Below are 19,528 nucleotides of genomic sequence, written 5' to 3' on the forward strand. Positions count from 1 at the left end.
ACCCATGTTACCGACCCAATGCTCTATGCACCCATGTTACCGACCCAATGCACTATGCACCCATGTTACCGACCCAATGCACTATGCACCCATGTTACCGACCCAATGCACTATGCACCCATGTTACCGACCCAATGCACTATGCACCCACGTTACCGACCCAATGCACTATGCACCCACGTTACCGACCCAATGCTCTATGCACCCATGTTACCGACTCAATGCACTATGCACTCATGGTACCGACCCAATGCACTATGCACCCATGTTACCGAATCAATGCACTATGCACTCATGGTACCGACCCAATGCACTATGCACCCATGTTACCGACCCAATGCACTATGCTCCCATGTTACCGACCCAATGCACTATGCTCCCATGTTACCGACCCAATGCATTATGCACCCATGTTACCGACCCAATGCACTATGCACCCATGTTACCGACCCAATGCACTATGCACCCATGTTACCGACTCAATGCACTATGCACTCATGGTACCGACCCAATGCACTATGCACCCATGTTACCGACCCAATGCACTATGCACCCATGTTACCGACCCAATGCACTTTGCACCCATGTTACTGACCCAATGCACTATGCACCCATGTTACCGACCCTATGCACTATGCACTCACGGTACTGACCCAATGCACTATGCACCCATGTTACCGACCCAATGCACTATGCACTCATGGTACTGACCCAATGCACTATGCTCCCATGTTACCGACCCAATGCACTATGCACTCATGGTACTGACCCAATGCACTATGCACCCATGTTACCGACCCAATGCACTATGCACCCATGTTACCGACCCAATGCTCTATGCACCCATGTTACCGACCCAATGCACTATGCACCCATGTTACCGACCCAATGCACTATGCACCCATGTTACCGACCCAATGCACTATGCACTCATGGTACTGACCCAATGCACTATGCACCCATGTTACTGACCCAATGCACTATGCACCCACGTTACCGACCCAATGCACTATGCACCCATGTTACCGACCCAATGCACTATGCACCCACGTTACCGACCCAATGCACTATGCACTCATGGTACTGACCCAATGCACTATGCACCCATGTTACCGACCCAATGCACTATGCACTCATGGTACTGACCCAATGCACTATGCACCCATGTTACCGACCCAATGCACTATGCACTCATGGTACCGACCCAATGCACTATGCACCCACGGTACCGACCCAATGAAGGACTCTCCCTTAGGGCACAAATAAGCACAGGGTTTCATTAGCACTATGCACATGTTTAAACATGGCAGATGCCACACTCTGCACCCTGAGAAGAGTTTATACCTGTCTGACTTTGACCCCGATTTTCTAGCCTGGTTCAAAAGTGCCTGGCAATGCACTGTGAAACCCCTTACTATGGCATCTAAGGTGGCAGAGCCCTCCTCCCATCATTAACTGTTCTTCTGCTCTCCGAAGGGTTATACTTGGGAGGGAACTTGATAACATGGATGTCCCCAGCATAGGTTTTCCACCCAGCCAGCCCAGAATTTGACCGGCCTAGTGACAAAATGCCAACTAGGGCCGGTGTTGGTATTAAAAATTTACCAGCAAGGTAAATTTGTAAGGGTGGCAACCCTACCTACAATCCCTCCCTTCCCTGACTCAGCGGCAGATCACCCTCTTTTATTGGAGGCCAGCCTCTGCACTGCTCATTTTCCTTACCCACCTATTGCCTCACCCCATCCACCCATTCCCTGTCCCCATGAGACATCACTGCTCCCCCCCCAAACCTCAAAGCAAGTATTAATTAATTGCAACAAAGGTGGCAACCCTCCCAGGGATCAAGGGAAGATAATTGCCACCCCTTTGTGGCTCTTTCCTTGCCTGATAATAAATTCACTAAAGTTTGCACCAGGCACATAGCCAGTATTTCCAGCTTGGATACCATAGATTTGCCATTCAGGATGCACTGCCAGAGTGAGACTGGATACTGCCCTAAAGGCAAGTGTGGGTCAGATGAGCCACTTATTGGCCATTGCCAACCAAAGCTTTGGTTTACTGAATGCAGATTATGGGGGTCCTTGTAGGGAGAGTGTGCGAGGGGACAGCAGGCATTTTAGGGCAAAATAGTGAAATAATGTTATAAATTAGTGTTTCCCAACCTGGTCCTTGAAATGCACCTTGATATGCTGGGCACAAATGGGAAAGAACCAACCCATAGGTATTAATACAAATATATAGCAATGCACACAATAAGCCAGCTATACCCTCCTGTTCCTTTTGCTTCATTATTTGCTTAAGGGGACCTATTCCAGGTGGACAAAAACCCTTTGATATGCTTTAGCCATTAGAATTGGAACCCTGCCCCTTTAGTCGGATAATGACCACAAAACTATTAACTATTAAAGTGCTATCATGGATTCCATTGTATTATTTTGTGAAATATGAGATTCATTCATCAACTTACATTGTCATATTAAATCCACACACAGGTAATCTAGTCTATGATAAAGCCCGAAGGTTGAAATGTAGTTGTTAGTAAACCTAAGAGCCCCTACCTGTCTAGAGAAACATCTGTGATGCCAAAATCTAGCCGCCCTGTCAGAAATTGGAGCTCTATGATCTGAGCCGTAATTGAGGGTCTAATGCCATATTCTGTTGGCGTTCCTTTCTCTTAGATGTTGGGTAGCTGTTCATTCAGTCCAGGGAAGGCTTCCCCTGAGAAAAGACGTGAGCAGAATCCTAAGCACAACATGGCATAGATAATAACGTGCTCATGTTTGTACATACAATTTCATTTTAAATATATATGAATTATGCTCCCAAGGCTCTGCGTGCCGAGAAATAAAAAAGATAATAAAATGTCTGAAATAATCAAAAGCTTAAAAAAGAGGAGAGAGAAAAAGAAAGGAAGGAATTGAAATATTATGGTGTGCAAAGCAGATGTGACAATGGGCAAGTAGAAGTGGTTCAAACCTAGGGGTCTTATTCAGGGTACGGAGAGATTGGGGTGGGTGTCATTATTCAGTGGAGGAGATCTGAATGAAATGAGCATTGCAGGGAGCACAAAGGTAATGCTAATCTCTCCAACATTCATTTCATTTGTATGGGGGTGGCTGTAATGTGTATGTGCCTGTATGGGAGCATTTATGTGTGAGTTAATGTGTGCTTCTATATCCCCTGTAAGGAGAGATGCCAGAGGGATGGGGAGAGCTTACGTGGGAGAGGGAACGGGGACATGTGAGGAGGGATAAAAGGAGAGACGGGTGGGGAGGCAGAGAGAGGGAGAGAAAAAGTGCTACTGGAAAAGAGACTGCACAGAGGGGTAAAGTGTGGGAGATACAGTCACAGGGAAGGAGTGAGGGGGCATTGTTTGGTTGGGAAAGAGACAGAAAAAGAAAAAGGAAAGAGAATTGAAGAGACAGCTAGTGAGAGGTATTTGGACATTAAGAGAGAGCGAGTGGAAATGGGATATACTGGGAGAGCAGAAGAAAGAAAGAATAGATAGGAAGACAGAGAGGAAGAGGCAATTTGAATGTGAGGGACTGTTAAAAGAAAAAGTGGGAGGGAAAGAGAGGGAATGAGGGATACAGATCCCAGAAGGAGCGACTGGAAGAGACAGCAAGAGTGAGAATGGAAGTGATTGAGTGAGAAAGAAAATAGTAGACAGTAAGATAGACAGGCAATAAAGTAAAGTCAATAGAAGAGACAGATAGAGAGTGAGACAGACAGACAAAGTAGAGAGAAGAGGGAACTAGAAAAAACGGGGCGTAGAATAAGGAAAGAATGAATATAAGAGACAGAATAAAAAAGAGAGAAGCTGAACGATGAGGGAGAAGAAAGGGAGATAGGGAATTATATGAAAGGGCATAGGATACCGTAATTAATAATTATACTGTAATAATCCTAATTAATCATTTTAAGCAAAGATAAAAAGAGAGAGAAGTCAGAGACAGGAAGGAGAATAAGGGGGATACAGAAGGGAAGAAGAAGTAATGAGAAGACAAATGAGATCGATGGGAGAGGAAAGAGGAATAACAGGAAACTGCAGAGACAGAGGAAAGGGGGTGAGAGAATGAATGGGGGGGGGGCAATGGCAGTCGATTAGCAGAACCCAATCCCACATGTTGGGCCTGTTGGTCTCAGAACTGCAAGAACTCGGGGGGAACAATGAGTTAAGATGTAATGACATTAAAGAACGGGCCTCAAGCTGCCGTGCCGTTCCTTAGGGGCACATAGCCCACAGTAACATTCATTATTCACGCTTCACTAGCACTACAGGCGTTGCTTTTAAGAGCAAATCAAATAATTCTGTAAACTTTAATGATATTATGTGGGATCCAGTTTTATAACTGTGTCAGATTCCCTAAAACTTCATGTTTCCTTAGAGTGGTGTATAATAGGTTTCATTGTGTGCTTGGGCCGGCCATTCCGAAGCCCTACATGGCATAGTCCCTGCTTCAGTCTATTGCTGTAATTGTTGTGACTACACTTGCAGCTTCTTCATCAAATGGCATTTGGATCCTACCAATAAATTCTCCATTAGTGATTTCCTTAGTAGGGAATTTCATCATTAGACTTCTCTTATCCAACAGAAACCCTTCCTAGCTCATGGCTAAAGTTCCTCTCCACCATTCCTTAAGTCACTTCCAAGCTTGTTTCTTAGACATTTGGGTGGTTAAAGATCTACTGAGCTGAGCAATTGGGACATGAGAGGACAATCTCTTAGTCCAACCCATGCAAATCCCATTGGGTAGACAGATCTGGCTGCACCTTACTAGTTCCTCTGTTACTGAGGAATTTTGTTGACTATGTACCCCCTTTGGTTTACTATGGGATATTGGGTAGGCTCTATTACTGTGAGCGCTAAGCATTTATCTAAAGAAATGAGTTGTTCACCAACACCCAGGGAACTGATTTAGACTAAATTCTGGGCTGAGTGGTGGGCTATCACAATCACCATACAGAAAGAACAGGTCTGGTCCCATTTCTGAGGGCTGACATTGACAAGTGAGTTGTTGGGTCTTTAGTAGCTGTCTGCTAGCTTGAAACTTAAACAGCACAAAGAGTCCCAGGAATAGGAGCTGACTATCTAACTTGCTACTCTTTAGGACCCAAAAGCCCAAATTGTTTTCTCTCCTGTCTGCACCGACTTATAGGTTGTATCTCACTCCCTTCTGAAGGCTGGCAAACCCTGTACTGTATCCTGTATGTAGAAGGCGAATACTGAACCTAATCCGAACCTAATCCGAATCCAAATTAAGATCGGCAAGGGTTAAAGGCAACCACGCATGGCGTGGAGGCACGGATTCGGCCAAATGCTGCTGAAAAAGGCTGAATCTTGCATGAATTCCGAATCTTGGATTTTGGTGGATCCCTAGTAGTGATGAGCGAATTTTTTCGCCAGGCATGGATTCTTGGATTTTTTTGTCGCGTGGCAAATTGGAAAAAAAAGGCCGTGGTCATGTAAAAAAAATGCAGGAGACAAAAAAATTGCGTGACAAATGCATTTCACAAATTTTTCGCTGTTTCGGGAATTTTATGGCGAAGCGAAACGGGACAGATTCACTCATCACTTGACTAAGATAGTCAGCTGCTTCCCACTCCATCATGGACCTCTTATGACGTAGGCTGGCAAACTGAGAACCTTGCCCCTGTTGGGGTGGCCAGAGGGGTGGGAGCTCACTGTAAGGCTGATTTTGAATGAATAGTTACATAGTTACATAGTTACATAGTTGAGCCGAGTTGGAAAAAGTCCATCACGTTCGACTCCTCCAAACAAACCCCAGTGAAAGGGGACCCAGAATCCAGTTTGTGTCATCCATAGCGTAGGTTAAGTGTTAGATACATTTATCCTGCACACTGTATACATCAGAAGCAATAGTGGTTGAGTTACAGTTTATCATCGCAGAAGACTGAACCCCAAGCCTCTCCAGGGCATCACAGTACCTGATTTTAAAATGGACCAAAACCTACCCCATCTTGTGAAGGGTATTCTAACAGCAGCTTTCACTGCCCCAGTATGGAATTTTTTAGGATTCTATCACCATAACACATTGAGAGTTGGGGTTCAAATGCAACACATTTACATGTTCTCGGTGAAACAGCACCCTGCAGGGATAAAGGTTCTGCTTGATATATATATATATATATACACAGTATTTATCCCAGCCATAAATTGTTTTAGTTGGTTGGTCTCTATCCCTTATAACAAATCAAGAGGAAAATGAATGTACACAGATGTTGACGTGCCACTAGATAGAGTATAAACCACAGCCAATGTTCCTTTATCACCTGAATGGTAAATTAAAGGTGAAGTAACAAAAACCTTGGATGTTCCAATACCTCTTCAAGCACTGTACTCATTACTAGAGATGAGTGAATTTTTTCCCCAGGCATGGATTCGCAGTGAAAATCCACATTTCGCCCATGTAAAAATTTGTTGCATGTAAAAATTGTCCCACATAAAAATTGTCACCTATTGACTTCAATGCGTTTTGCAAATGTTTTAGCGAAGTGAAACGACAGAGTCGCTCATTACTACTCCTTACTTGTATAGAGCAGAGGTTCCTGATTTGTAGGTGGCTGCCCAAATAAATAAAGACAGGAGTGACAGTCTAAAAGTAATTTGGGGTGAGATTGGGGGGTTGTATTACCATGCCTGAATCCCCCTGGAGCCATGGCTAGTGCCTGTTATACCCATGCTTTCATATAGGTGTAACTGTCATGTTCAGGTGTAACTGTCAACATTGTGAATGTCTTGGTCTCCTTAACAGATTTTTGTTTGCTTGAGATAGAGAAAAGCTTTGTCTCATACAAAACAGAATTGTCAATGTTTGAGCACAGCATGGAACATGCTACCAGTTCTGCTAGTAAGTAAGAACTAAAAATAATAAATGTCACTGCAAGAGTTCCGGTTTCTAAGCTTAGCTGGCGGTACGATACAAAACAAGAGCAATATAAAGTGGAGAAGGAGCCATTCATGTCAACTAACGTAGGCGTATGTCAGCTCCGGGGGGACAACAAACTCTATAACGTATGTACATTACTTTGTTACCTGCCACAACTGTTGTGTTAACTATGTCTTTGACTACAGTCCTGTAGAATGTTCTGTAGTGGTTCTGTGGGCCCAGGAATTGCCACACAGTCTAGACATGCTGCACCCACTGATACCCAGCAATCATCATCATCATTTACTTATAGTGCCAGCAAGTTGTGCAGCAGTTAACATTAATTTATGATGAACGGGGTCTCACAATAATTTATCAAACAAAGGTCACGGAGTGAAAGTAGGAGCAGAGGGCCCTACTCGTAAGAGCTTCCAATTCTAAGGATAAGGGTACATTTGAAACATATGGAATATAGAAAGTGATGAGTTTTGAAACATCAATGTCTGATCAATCAAGATACAGGGAATATGCTTCCCTAAACAGGGGGGTCTTTAGGGAGTGTTTTGAAGGTAGGGGAACGTCAATAGCTGGAGGCAGAGTTGCAGAGTCAGGCAGAAGCCCAGGAGAAGACTTTAAGTTGGGAATGGGATGAAGTGATGAGAGGAGAAGAGAGGTGAAGGTCAGAGGCAGAGCATAGGGGTTGTATTTTGATATTAGAGCTGGAATATAGGGAGGGGCTTTATTGATTCAAGAGCCTTGAATGTAAGTGTTAGTAATTTTAATTGATTTGAGAGGAGATTGGGAGCCAGGGAAGAGATATGCATAGGGGAGCGGCTTATGTGGAGCAGTATTATAGATGAATGAGTCTGGTAACAGTGTTTAGAACTGATTGGAGTTGGGTAAGGTGATGTGAATGCCAGTAAGGAGTAAGTTACAGTAGTCAAAGTGGGAAATAATAAGGGACTGAATAAGTGTTTTAGCTGTGTCTGAGCTGAGGAAAGGACATATTCGGGCAATGCTGCACAGAATACGCCAAGATTTGGCAAGTGTCTGGATGTGTCGTGTAAAAGATAGATAGGAGTCTAAGATAATTCCCAGGCAGCATGTGGTGTTGATTGAAAGGTGATCTTATTGACTGTGAGTGAAACCTGAGGGGGGAAGGTGTTGGGAGAAATATAATGAATTCTGTTTTAAAGAGATTCCGTTTCCAGTGTTGCTGTGACATCCAGGAGATAAGACAGTCTGTAACTTGGGAAAAGACAGAAGGAGAGAGGTCAGAAATAGATGGGTAGGTTTGGGTGTCATCAGCATAAAGGTGGAACTGATTGTGATTGTCATGAAATGGTATGGCTCATTCTAATGTGGTCTAAGGTTGTGTTAAGAAAAGGAGCAGATACAGTAACTGGTGGAGGATGCGGGGGAGCCACAGTAGGGTGTTAAATTTTGCAAACAGTTGTTGTGGTTTAGAAGATAGAGAGGAGATTAATGAAGGGAAGTATAGTTGTTTAGCTGCTGGTAGAGCGTGATTGTAGTTGGGGGTCACAAACTTAAAGTGAATAAAACCAGGACCAGTTTGTTACTTTCACCACTGGCATCCTGCTACTCATCTACTACATCTTCTGAGGTCCCACTTTGAGCTTGTGTGCCAGGGTTGGGCTTTAACTGAAGGACTGTGACTAGTGGTGGTGTCAATGTCAAACAACTGCATTTGCTGGGCCATTAATTAGATCATAATGGCGGCCAAGCAGAACGATTGGTAGAGGATCACAACCATGACCCAATGCTGTCCTCATTTTGATTGGATTTTCAGCTGGGCCCTATAAACTGTACATGGCTGATCCCTGGCCAGATATCCAACAGGGGGCTATTGTTTTGGCCCCATACACAGTTCAATAAGCTTCTCACTTGAGCACCAAGTGAAAATATCATCAGGCCAATGACTGCATTGGGCTATGGATGTGGTCCTCTACCAATAGGTCTGCCAAGGTTCCCAATGTGATCTGATTATTGTTCCAGGGGCCAAATGAATAAATTGGTTCAACCTTGTAAAGTCCTTGACCTTTGTTTCACCAGCATAGTTTTAAATAGAGATAATGAACTCTGTATAAACAAACTCCCCCCTTACCCTAATTGCTATTTTTCACTCTGACTTTCAGTAAAGGCAGTGATAATCTTTTCCTCCAATGACAATGAATCTGGAGGATTACTATAACATACAAAGTCCACTAAGCTACGCAATGAGAGCAGCCACTGTCTATGATAATGTTGCCTTGTACGGATTTCAATTCAGGGGCTTTATACTACAGCCATCCCACCCTGCCATCCTTTTGCCTGTGATTTGTGCAACATTTATAATAGGTTTAGCTGCAATGAAAGCTAATGTTTTCCCAGTCCCCCTCATACATCTCGCCGGTATTCTATTTTTCTATTTAAGATCCAAATGTAGAGCTTATATTTCATTTTTATCCCTGCATTTGCACTGACAGGAATAGCGAACATCACAGTAAAGCTGTAAATGGGTATAGAATTACCATTCATAATTCCGTTGCTCTGTGGATAATGCAGATTAACCGGCTGAGCCGTCTCTATTCTTTGGATACTGTTTAACTTGGCAGGAATAGGTGTTCTATATGCGCCGTAATGGTCCCATCGCTTGTATTAAATCGCATTCCCAAATTAAGTGCCGCCTAGAACGACGGTTTCTAGATGGCAGTTGACTGAAAACTGATGCATAAATAAAAGGGAGACTTTTTATCTGATAATGGATAAGTACAAAGATACTTTTTTCTTAATAAACTATTGTTTCAATCCTATTTACTTCTGATTGTAGCATAAATATTGCCGTCTAGTTTCTCCCATTGCTCCTCCAGTTGTAATAAATCCCATTGCATTGATTTATTTGGTTTATTTTGCTCTTTTTATCTCATACAGACTGTTATGTGGCTCAGCTAAATGCCTTATCTCTGAGCTGTAAAGCTATAGGTAATGTCACAAAGGCCAATGGCCAGTGACGACACAATCAGCAGTTTGTAGGAGCTTGAGGATGCAACACTTCCTTAAAGGGACAGCACCCTTACCTTTACTCGATAGGCCAACTCTGGTTAGGAAGGAAACAGCCAGACTTGTCCTCGTGCAAATAACTTTTATTACAGCCAGTGGTCACTGTTCCTTTCATGCAGGCAGGCACTGGAGCATTTCACAATGATTCATGCAATTCTTCTCTTTTTACATAACTTACATCCAGTTACAGTTCAGTACATCCACTTTTTCCCATTCCGGTATCATGGACCCACCTATCCGCCTAGTGGTCTGGTATCCACTATAGTACCCCTCCACTCTCTTTAGTGGTCCGGTTCTCCGCAGTGATACCCCTCCACTATTCCAGGATAGGCCTTTTCCCTTCGGATTCTGGCCAGAAGCCCTCTGCACTGTTTCTAGCTGTTCCTATGCTGGCACCGGATTTCCTGACTAACTGGGTACCCGTTGGAACCTGATTCCTCTTTTTCCTAGTTGGGGCAGGGGGCTGCCCATTCTATCTACCCTGACTGCCTCGTGCATATGATGCTCGCTATTACACCCCTCTAACCTCTGCTAACTATTCCTCTCTACTGCCCAGGTCCTGACTCACCTCCAGTCGATAGATGTTGACTCAACCCCACCCATCTGTCAAAGACTGTCACCCCTTTAGATTAGAGGAAAGGAGCTTCCATTTGAAGCAGCGTAGGGGGTTCCTCACGGTGAGGGCAGTGAGGTTGGGGAATGCCCTTCCTAGTGATGGGGTAATGGCAGATTCTGTTAATGCCTTTAAGAGGGGCCTGGATGAGTTCTTGATCAATCAGAATATCCAAGGCTATTGTGATACTAATATCTACAGTTAGTACTAGTGGTTGTATTTATAGTTTATGTATGTGAGTGTATAGATTGGTAGGTGTGGGTTAGGTGTGCTGGGTTTACTTGGATGGGTTGAACTTGATGGACACTGGTCTTTTTTCAACCCTATGTAACTATGTAACTATGTAACTGTCAACCTGGGTGTGTCCGCTCCTTTTATACCCTCCTGCCTGCACTGCCCTCTGGTGGCCATGGGACTACATTACACTCAACTTTTCTAAGAATCTATACTGCCACCTAGTGGTCAAACAAAATAACAACACTTTACCCCATACATATTACCGTATATAAGAATCTATACTGCCACCTAGTGGTCAAACAAAATAACAACACTTTACCCCATACATATAACCGTATATAAGAATCTATACTGCCACCTAGTGGTCAAACAAAATAACAACACTTTACCCCATACATATTACCGTATATACTCGAGTATAAGCCGAGTTTTTCAGCACCAAAAATGTGCTGAAAAAGTGACCCTTGGCTTATACTCGAGTATATACGGTAACTGTATCCATCGTATTAGCATCTACGCCTTGTGCGTGCGCTCGTGTGCGACCACCCCCCCATGGGCGCGCACAATGAATTACAGAGGGGACTGTGAGTTTTTCGAGTTTTCTTAGGTAAAATTAGGTACCTTGGCTTATATTCGGATCGGCTTATACTCAAGTATATACGGTAACACACATTTTTCACCTTCTTACAAGTTGTTTGCCCTGCGCTCTGCCCATCGGTCTAGTAGCCCAAAAGCCAGCAAAATAATATAATGAATAAATATCTGCCATGAAGCGTTAGCATAACTTTTTCTATTGCTTATGAAGAAGTAAGCACCTCAGTGGCCCATGGAGAAATCCTACACATATACATTACTCGCTGATAGTAATTGCTTCAGTTTATGCATATGTGCTATCCAGCTATCAAACCCAGTCTAATTATTATCCTTTAATTATATAGTGTTGAAATATGCAGAGATTGTTCATCATGCACATCCGTCCCCGGGGGGTTTACAGTCCAATACAAGGTTAGTAGATCATGTGTAACATTTAGAGACTCCAGCTAGAAGGGAAGCACTGATTGCAGCTAATTTAACATATTGTAATGGCTTCTATTTCATTATTTATATAGCACAACAAGAGTGCTCGGTGCTTCACTAGGCGTGAACACAAATGCGGTAAACTATATAAATTAGAAAATTGTAACCCCTTCTTGGCTGTAACCAAGCCAACAGCACGGCTAGTGTAAGTTTAGTGCATGGGGTACACGCGACCCAATCCTTCAGGATGGGCCTTCACTAAGTGGAAGTGAACAAACGGAGCTATGGTGTAGTGCAACTACAACCCACTGTAGCTGTGTGCAGTGCAAAGTAACAAATGGGCGCCAGAAGGTTCTTGCAGTTGAACAACCGAATTGGTTTTATTGTCAGAGACAATCAATGTGCAGGTTTATAGTAATACTCACACAGAGGAGATATCAGACAAGTGCCCAGGAGGAAGAAAAATAAGGTGTCCACCCGTATAGCCCACCTCAGCAGAGGGTGGGGAAGGTAAGGACCACCAACCAGCATGGCCTCCCTGTGGAGAGTAGTCTGGCCCAGTATCTGTATCCTCAGGGTGTCCCTTAGTAGCCAAGGATCCCTCACAGCCTACTATGGATCAGGGATAGGAACTGACCTGATACCTGCGTCTTAACCGTGTCCTGCTCTAAGGCAACAGTGCCTATAAGGAAGATACTTCCAGCTAATCTCTCCTGGTTGGAGCCGAAACTGCTATTTCTAACTAATCTCACTTTCCTAGAAAGTGCTCTTATAAATTATGCTGACACTTACTATTCCTCATTCATGGAGTCCCTGTTCCCCGACTTCACTAAAGTGCTAGGAGTTTCCATACACATTTGGAATGAGGACTCTGCCCCAAAGAGCTTTCAATCTATTGGGAAGCAGATATAAAAACAAGAAAGGGACATTAATGCAATAGGTCAGAGTGAGTTGTAGCAGGGCAAGGTTGATGGAAAGCGCTAGATTCTATACTGTCTAGAAAGTGATTCTGTCTGAGAAGAGAGGTATTGTGGGAACTTCTCTGATGTAAGATGTTGGGGCATTTGAGAACTGCAGGGCAATCAGCAAAGATGAGAGCAGTTATATATGGAAGAGCAGAAGTAGTAAAAGGTGGGAGACTGGTTGATATGCAAGTGATATAATATGCAGCAGCAGCAGCAGCAGGGGGTAGAGAGGGGAATCTGGAGGACCAGTTAATAGAAGGTTGCAGCAGTCTCTCCTGAAGAAATATGGCTGGAGTCAAAGTTTTGGCAGTAGATGGGAACAGGAAGGGACATATATTTTTATGATTCTGCACAACCAGTATTTCCGGAACAGGGATCCAATTCGGGCTAAGAAGGTGAGGGAGGGGCTTTAAGTGACACCTAGACACCTGCCTTTGGAGACAAGGTGTAGAGAAGAGGTTGTAAGACATTTTCAGTTCAAGTGCCCCTTGGAGGGGTCAGGGCCCCCCTTTTGCTCATAACAAGGTATACAGATACACAGATATAGGGAAACATTTGTGCATCAGCCCCTCACTCATACTTTCTTGGATCTAGGGTAGCAAATAAGAGTTCACTCCAAATCTCACCCTAACCAACCTACAAATTGGACTTTTAGATGTACCTAATAAAGCAGGGGTGGGCAAACTATGGCCCATGGGCCATTTTAATCCGGGCCGCCTACTCCGGCCCCCTTAAAAGAATGACGGGCCCTGATTGGTTTCGCCCCATGCGTGCGTGTGACGTCAGCACACGTAGGGAGCAACCGTACAAAAGGATGCAGTGGGAAGCCGGGGGACAGAAGCAGCCAAGGACAGAGGAAGCAGGTAGTCGCTGGAGGAGGTAGCTGCAGGTCGCTGGGGGGGGGCGGGAAGATGGAGGATGCTGGGGGGAGCTGGAGGGAGGATGCTGAGGGAACTGGAGGAAGGATGCTCGGGGGAGCTGGAGGATGCTGGGGCGGAGCTGGAGGATGTTGGGGAGTGAAGCTGGAGGATGCTGGGTGGGAGCTGAGAGGCCCCGTGATTTCTGATGGCAGCCCTGGGCGTAACGCTGGCCCAGCCCGTCTGTAAATCAATGTGGCCACCGAGCCAAAAAGTTTGCCCACTCCTGTAATAAAGCCTACTGGCATTCGCCCAAAATATTTCTCTAACTGGCCTTTGGGCTGAGCCCCCTGTCTATGCTCTACAAGGGTGTCATTAACACTTAAGGGAAGATTTCTCAATGTTCTAGTTTTTTTTTCATGATTCAAGTTTTTTTTTGCACTTAAAAAACTCCCATTGACTCAAAAGTCTATGGGACTTGTCCTAGGCAAAGTCAAGCCAAATTTTCAAACTCAAATAGCAAAACTCATAACTCAGTGCAAAACTCATAGCATTCGATAAGTGAAAAACAAGAAAATTGCTAAATACGCCCTTTGATATCAGGCCTAACCATAGGGCATTCTCTAGCTCTTGTTGGACTACAATGTCCACCATTTCAAGCTGAGGCTCAAGGAGCTGATTGAAATAACAACTGGTAGCCATATGGGTTCAATTGTGCATAACAAGCCCAACGTGGATATTTTTGACCCCCCCCATGACAGTCCAGTCAGACTATATAATGTTTGAGCCATCGGCACCCAAACTTCTGCTGCTTTATATGTTTACTGAGAACTCAGGAACATTCCGTTTTCCTTCCCTTCTTGTTCAAGTATTTTTGCAACACATTCAGCATCTCCTATTAAACTTTTGGAGAAAACCAAAATGAACAATTTTTAGTTGGATTCTAGTTTATCCTGTCATGACTTTCTGTTCTTTCTGGGTTTCATTTTTCCTCCTCGTGTTCCCTCGTTTGCTTGCCTGACTGGAAGTTAATTACCAGCCTCTGCCGTACGTTCCACCAAAAAGGATTATGCATACATTTTCTTATATTATAATTAAGGGAAAAAGGTAAACAAATGCCTTAGTCAATGTCTTGATTGTAAATTAAACTGCTAAAAATGGAAAGCAATAAAATACTTAGTGGGTTTTTTTTCCCCTAGATTTTTATTGCAACTATTTAAGCTTACCAAGGCATGAACATTTAAAGCTCTATTACAAAAATTCTTCCCATGAATAACACTTGTAATTGAACAAATTGATTCCTATGAGTCGGGTTGTATGTGTAGGGACATAGTGAAATGGGTTGCTATATCAGAATGGCGGCCCTGGTTATGGGTAGGAACCTACTGTACCTGCAGGAGGGCTGTTTCCCTTGGGTAAGCACCTCTAGGGGGCCCTGGGCTGTAGTTGGGGGGTTGGGCTCTAAAATTTGTCTATTTGCCCATATAGATTTAGACACCTAGACTGCTTCTTGGGGGATTACCCAGAGCAGGACTAGATATGGTGTAGAAGTAAAAGGTGCATTAGGCGGTTAGGCTATGTACTGTAGCCGATCAGTATTATTGTTAATATCCTGGCCCTTGCAACTGCTACTCCAAGTGTGTAGAATTAGAGGTAGATTTTGTTCCTTAACGGCAGCCCCCTTTTTCTCCTAGTTCATGAGGCCCCAAAGCAGTGTTAAAGTGGCCATAAACGTATTAAGATCCGCTAAAATGGGTGATATTGGGCTTTTCAGTTGTTTGGCCTAGGGCCAAATTAAAATGGTAGGCATAGGGACCGTTGGATTGAGGACTGCATCAATGAACCAATGTGGTCCCTAATCCGACCAGAAAATCAAACCTGCCTGATCAACATCTGTCCGATTTTTGGCCAGAAATTGATTGGAATTGAATCAGTCTGAAGAACTCGAGTTAGCAGCTTAAATCTGCCTATGTGTGCCCACCTTTAGTTAGTTCTCTTTGAAGACAATGCCTACAGGTGATAGAAAGATGGTGGAGTCAGTCACGAGTTAAGTTAGAGACAATATTTTATCTGATATCTCAACTTGAAAGGAGTATTCGCTGGTCAGAAAATGCCCCATTGAAATTATAAAGAGCCTACTGTATGCCAAAAATGATATTTTCATAGTATCCCAGCATCCCACCAAGAGCTGAAGTCCTCAACCCAATATTTCGTCTCTAACCTATATGTTACTTTCTCTCTGGCCACACTCTTCCTTATCACCTACCATAGCCCACCTGGGGGGTAATATAATAAAAGTCACAAAAGATGTACCAGGTCTAATAACCCATTGCAAACAATCAGCAGGTAGCATTTTGCTTAAGGTCCCCATACACGGGTGATGTCGCCAAGCGAGCGGATCTTCTCCCGATATCCCCACCTATGGGTGGGCGATATCGGGAGAATCCAGGATAATTCAATCGTTTGGCCCTGGGGCCAAACGATCGAATTATAACAACGGGCATAGGAAAAGTCAGTCCAGGGACCGAATGAACGAGCCGATGCGGTCCCCGAACTAACTAGATTTTCTAACCTGCCCGATCGAGATCTGGCCGATTTCAGGCCAGATATCGGTCGGGCAGGCCCGTCGGTAGTGCCCATACACGGGCCAATTAGCTGCCCAATCGGTCTACGAGACTGACATCGCCAGCTAGAATCAGCCTGTGTATGGGGACTTTTACTCACCTCTTCAAAGCAAACATATGATTGGTTGCTATGGGTTACTAGACCTTTTATTACATTACCTCACCAATCTATTCCCTGGGGAGAAGCCAGAAAAGAACAGGTTATGGCAGCCCAGGGATGTAACTGTATTTTGCTGGGGTCATGGTCAGATGAATGGGCCATAAAGGGAACTCTGATAGTAGGGGTAACTCACTCAATGTACTATACCAGCATAGGTATTCCCAGGTACTGACTTATGCAAGAATGTTCCAGAATCAGTGGGCTGGGTAAGAATACTATAATGGCAACTGACGGGGCAGACAAAGTCTGAGGCAGTGGAGTAAAGCCTGCAGTAATACAGAACATTACCCTGTGCTGAATCTAAAAATACACTTTAGGGTTTAGTTCTCCTATAATTCTATTTATGCCGATTTTCTTCCTTCTGCCATTTTTTGCCCTTGTTTTCGAGATATTTTTTTTTCTTTCAGCCCGGCTGTCAGAATCGTTCATTCTACTAATTCCACGTCAGCGGCATTACAATTCATCATCATAGAACTCATTCCAGTGTCGTAAACATTGGATTCTGCAATGATTCAAGCAGCGGGGGGAAATGATTACAGTGATTGTATGCATATCCTTAATCAGCCGCCATAGAGACGGGGGCCACGCAAAAGACGACGGCTTTTGATGAATTGTATTTACTTTCGTAATGACAGTTTTCGGGGGAACAGAAACAATTTTTCAGGCAAGACCATGATCCCATTTAATAAAAGGATATTTGTAAAATGGTTTCGGTCTCGGTTTGTTGATGTTTCTCAAGCTGTCTCCGCGCCTCTATTGTACTCATTTGTACTTCTTTTAAGCTGTTCCCGGAAGACCTGCACATCTCTGCTTTTAAAGGGCCTTCATTTTGTAAAATTTTACCTATGGGCGTGAGTGATGGAAATATTAAAGCCTTTTATTTTATCCCCTTTAGCCCCAGAATAACTTTTCCCCTGCATACAGATTTATTTTGCTTCTCTAATACAGCCAGTTCAACTGCAGCTCTTTTACTGACTTCCTTGTCTAGCGTGAAGCTCCACCCGCATTCTGAGCACTCCTTCTCTCCCCAACTATGAAGATCTCAGAGGGGGGCCTACAGGGCATGCTCACTGTTTCTGCTCCAATTAAAATAAGTCAGTCATGCCCAGTAGGCACCTCTTTGAGGTCCTTATAGTTGGAGAGAGAAGAGCTCAGAAAGCAAATGTGGGTGGAGCTTCACAATATAAAAGGAAGTAACCAAAAGGGCTGTAGTTGAACTGGCTGTAATAGAGAAACAAAATAAATTTTGTTTTACAACACAGTGTACAGCACTGTCAGCAGGCCAAGACCAGCCCCATTTTTCTGTCTGCCATGGGGCAAGTGCTTAATACAGGACCCCAGCAATTTAGAAAATGGCAGGGGGCAATAAAATGGTGGATTGTGCCTGTTTTTTGTACTTTGCACACTGCTGTCCTAGTCTCAGGCTACAAGCTTATTATCACCCTCATAAGCCTCCAGTTGAGTTTATAACCCAATTACAAGAAACCAGAAGGGGCATAGACTAGCAATCCCAGAGTTGTAACATGATATTAGTTATAATCCAGAACCTGAACAAGGTTCCCAAACTGTGGGTCTGGACCCCACTGGGGGGGTGGGGCTTGGAACAGTGGCGGGGAGATTAGGGATAAAGTCAATAAGTAAGATTTGAGGAAAATGCTCTCCTAAATACGCCTGGAAGCTTGAATGACAGTAAAGATGTAACTGGAAAACTTTTTCTAGATATGCTTAAACTGTGGATGAACAGGAATGTGGAATGACACATAAACAGATATTTTCTTACATTTGTAACCTTGTTACAGGCTAAGGGGGGTCCTGAATAAAGGTCGGCCCCATACATCTGCCTTGTTGTAGTACATGAAATGTAGAGACACAACTGGATATAACTCGATGGTTCCCAAACTGTGGGGAGGGTTCCTTCAGGGTTGGGAGGCTTGGAACCGACTAAATGCCAGTAAGGTAAGACTTGAGTAGAATACTCTCCTACATTCCCCTGAAAGCCCAGCTTGTATGTCAATAAGGGTGAGATATAGGGTAAATACTTATTTGCTGCCCTATAGAAGGGCCCCTAGCAAAAGAATGGGCCCACTATGGGTATGTATGTGTAACACTAATTTGGCTATAGTTAGACAAAACCCAGGCTAGTGTTAGGTATAGAGCATGGTTTACATGTGACTCCCTTAAACAGGATGGGCCTTTGCTAGGTGGAAGAGATCAGGCGGAGCTAGGGTGTAGTGGAACTACAACTCACTGTAGCTGTGTAGTGCAGATTATTAAAGATGGACGCCAGAAGATTCTTGCAGTTGAACTATAGTAAAAGTTTATTGTCAGAGACAAGTAGCAATGCAGGGTTATACTCACAATTGCAAATATAGATGTTAAAGGATAGTACTCTCTGAGGACAAACATGGGAGGATACACACCAGTTTATCCCACCTCTTTTGGAGTCTGGGCAGGGTAAATGCGCCTGGTCAGCTTGGCACCCCTTTGGAATAGTCTGAATAGATACCTCAATCCTCAGGTTGATAACCCCTAGCTGAAGAGTCCTCAGTGTGACTAGGGATCAGGGTTTATTCTAGCCTGTCTCCTATCTCTACTCCGTGGCCCTACACTGAGGCAACATTGCCGAATGGAAGGGTACTTCCAGAACTATTATCCTTGGTGGGGCTTTTAATCTGCCTTTGCTTGCTAGGTCTCATTATCTCACTCTCCTAAAGAGTGCTCTTACAATTTCTGCTAGTCTTTCTATTCCTCGTTCACGGGGCCCTGTCCCCGACTTCACCAAAGTGGATGGTAACACTCTAGGGCAAATGGCTTACTGGGGCCTAGTTCTGCTCCCAGGCTCAGTGGACCTTCACCTGAGATGCAGAGGCAGCCAAAGAGGAAGCCACACCTCCTTGCTAGACACTATATGAGGCTGCAAGGGGTGTGATCAACCCAAATAACCAATAAGGTGCAAAGTCTAGTGTAACTAGATACATGAGACTTTGCCCAGTAACAGTAAAATGAGGAAGAAGTAGGGAATTAAAGCCATAGGGGAGCTAAACCCTATGGGTCCCTACATATGTATCCAGTATGGGGCTGGAAGTCCAACAACCACGGACATAC

Source organism: Xenopus tropicalis, chromosome 6 (assembly GCF_000004195.4).
Source record: "Xenopus tropicalis strain Nigerian chromosome 6, UCB_Xtro_10.0, whole genome shotgun sequence".
Taxonomy (NCBI): domain Eukaryota; kingdom Metazoa; phylum Chordata; class Amphibia; order Anura; family Pipidae; genus Xenopus; species Xenopus tropicalis.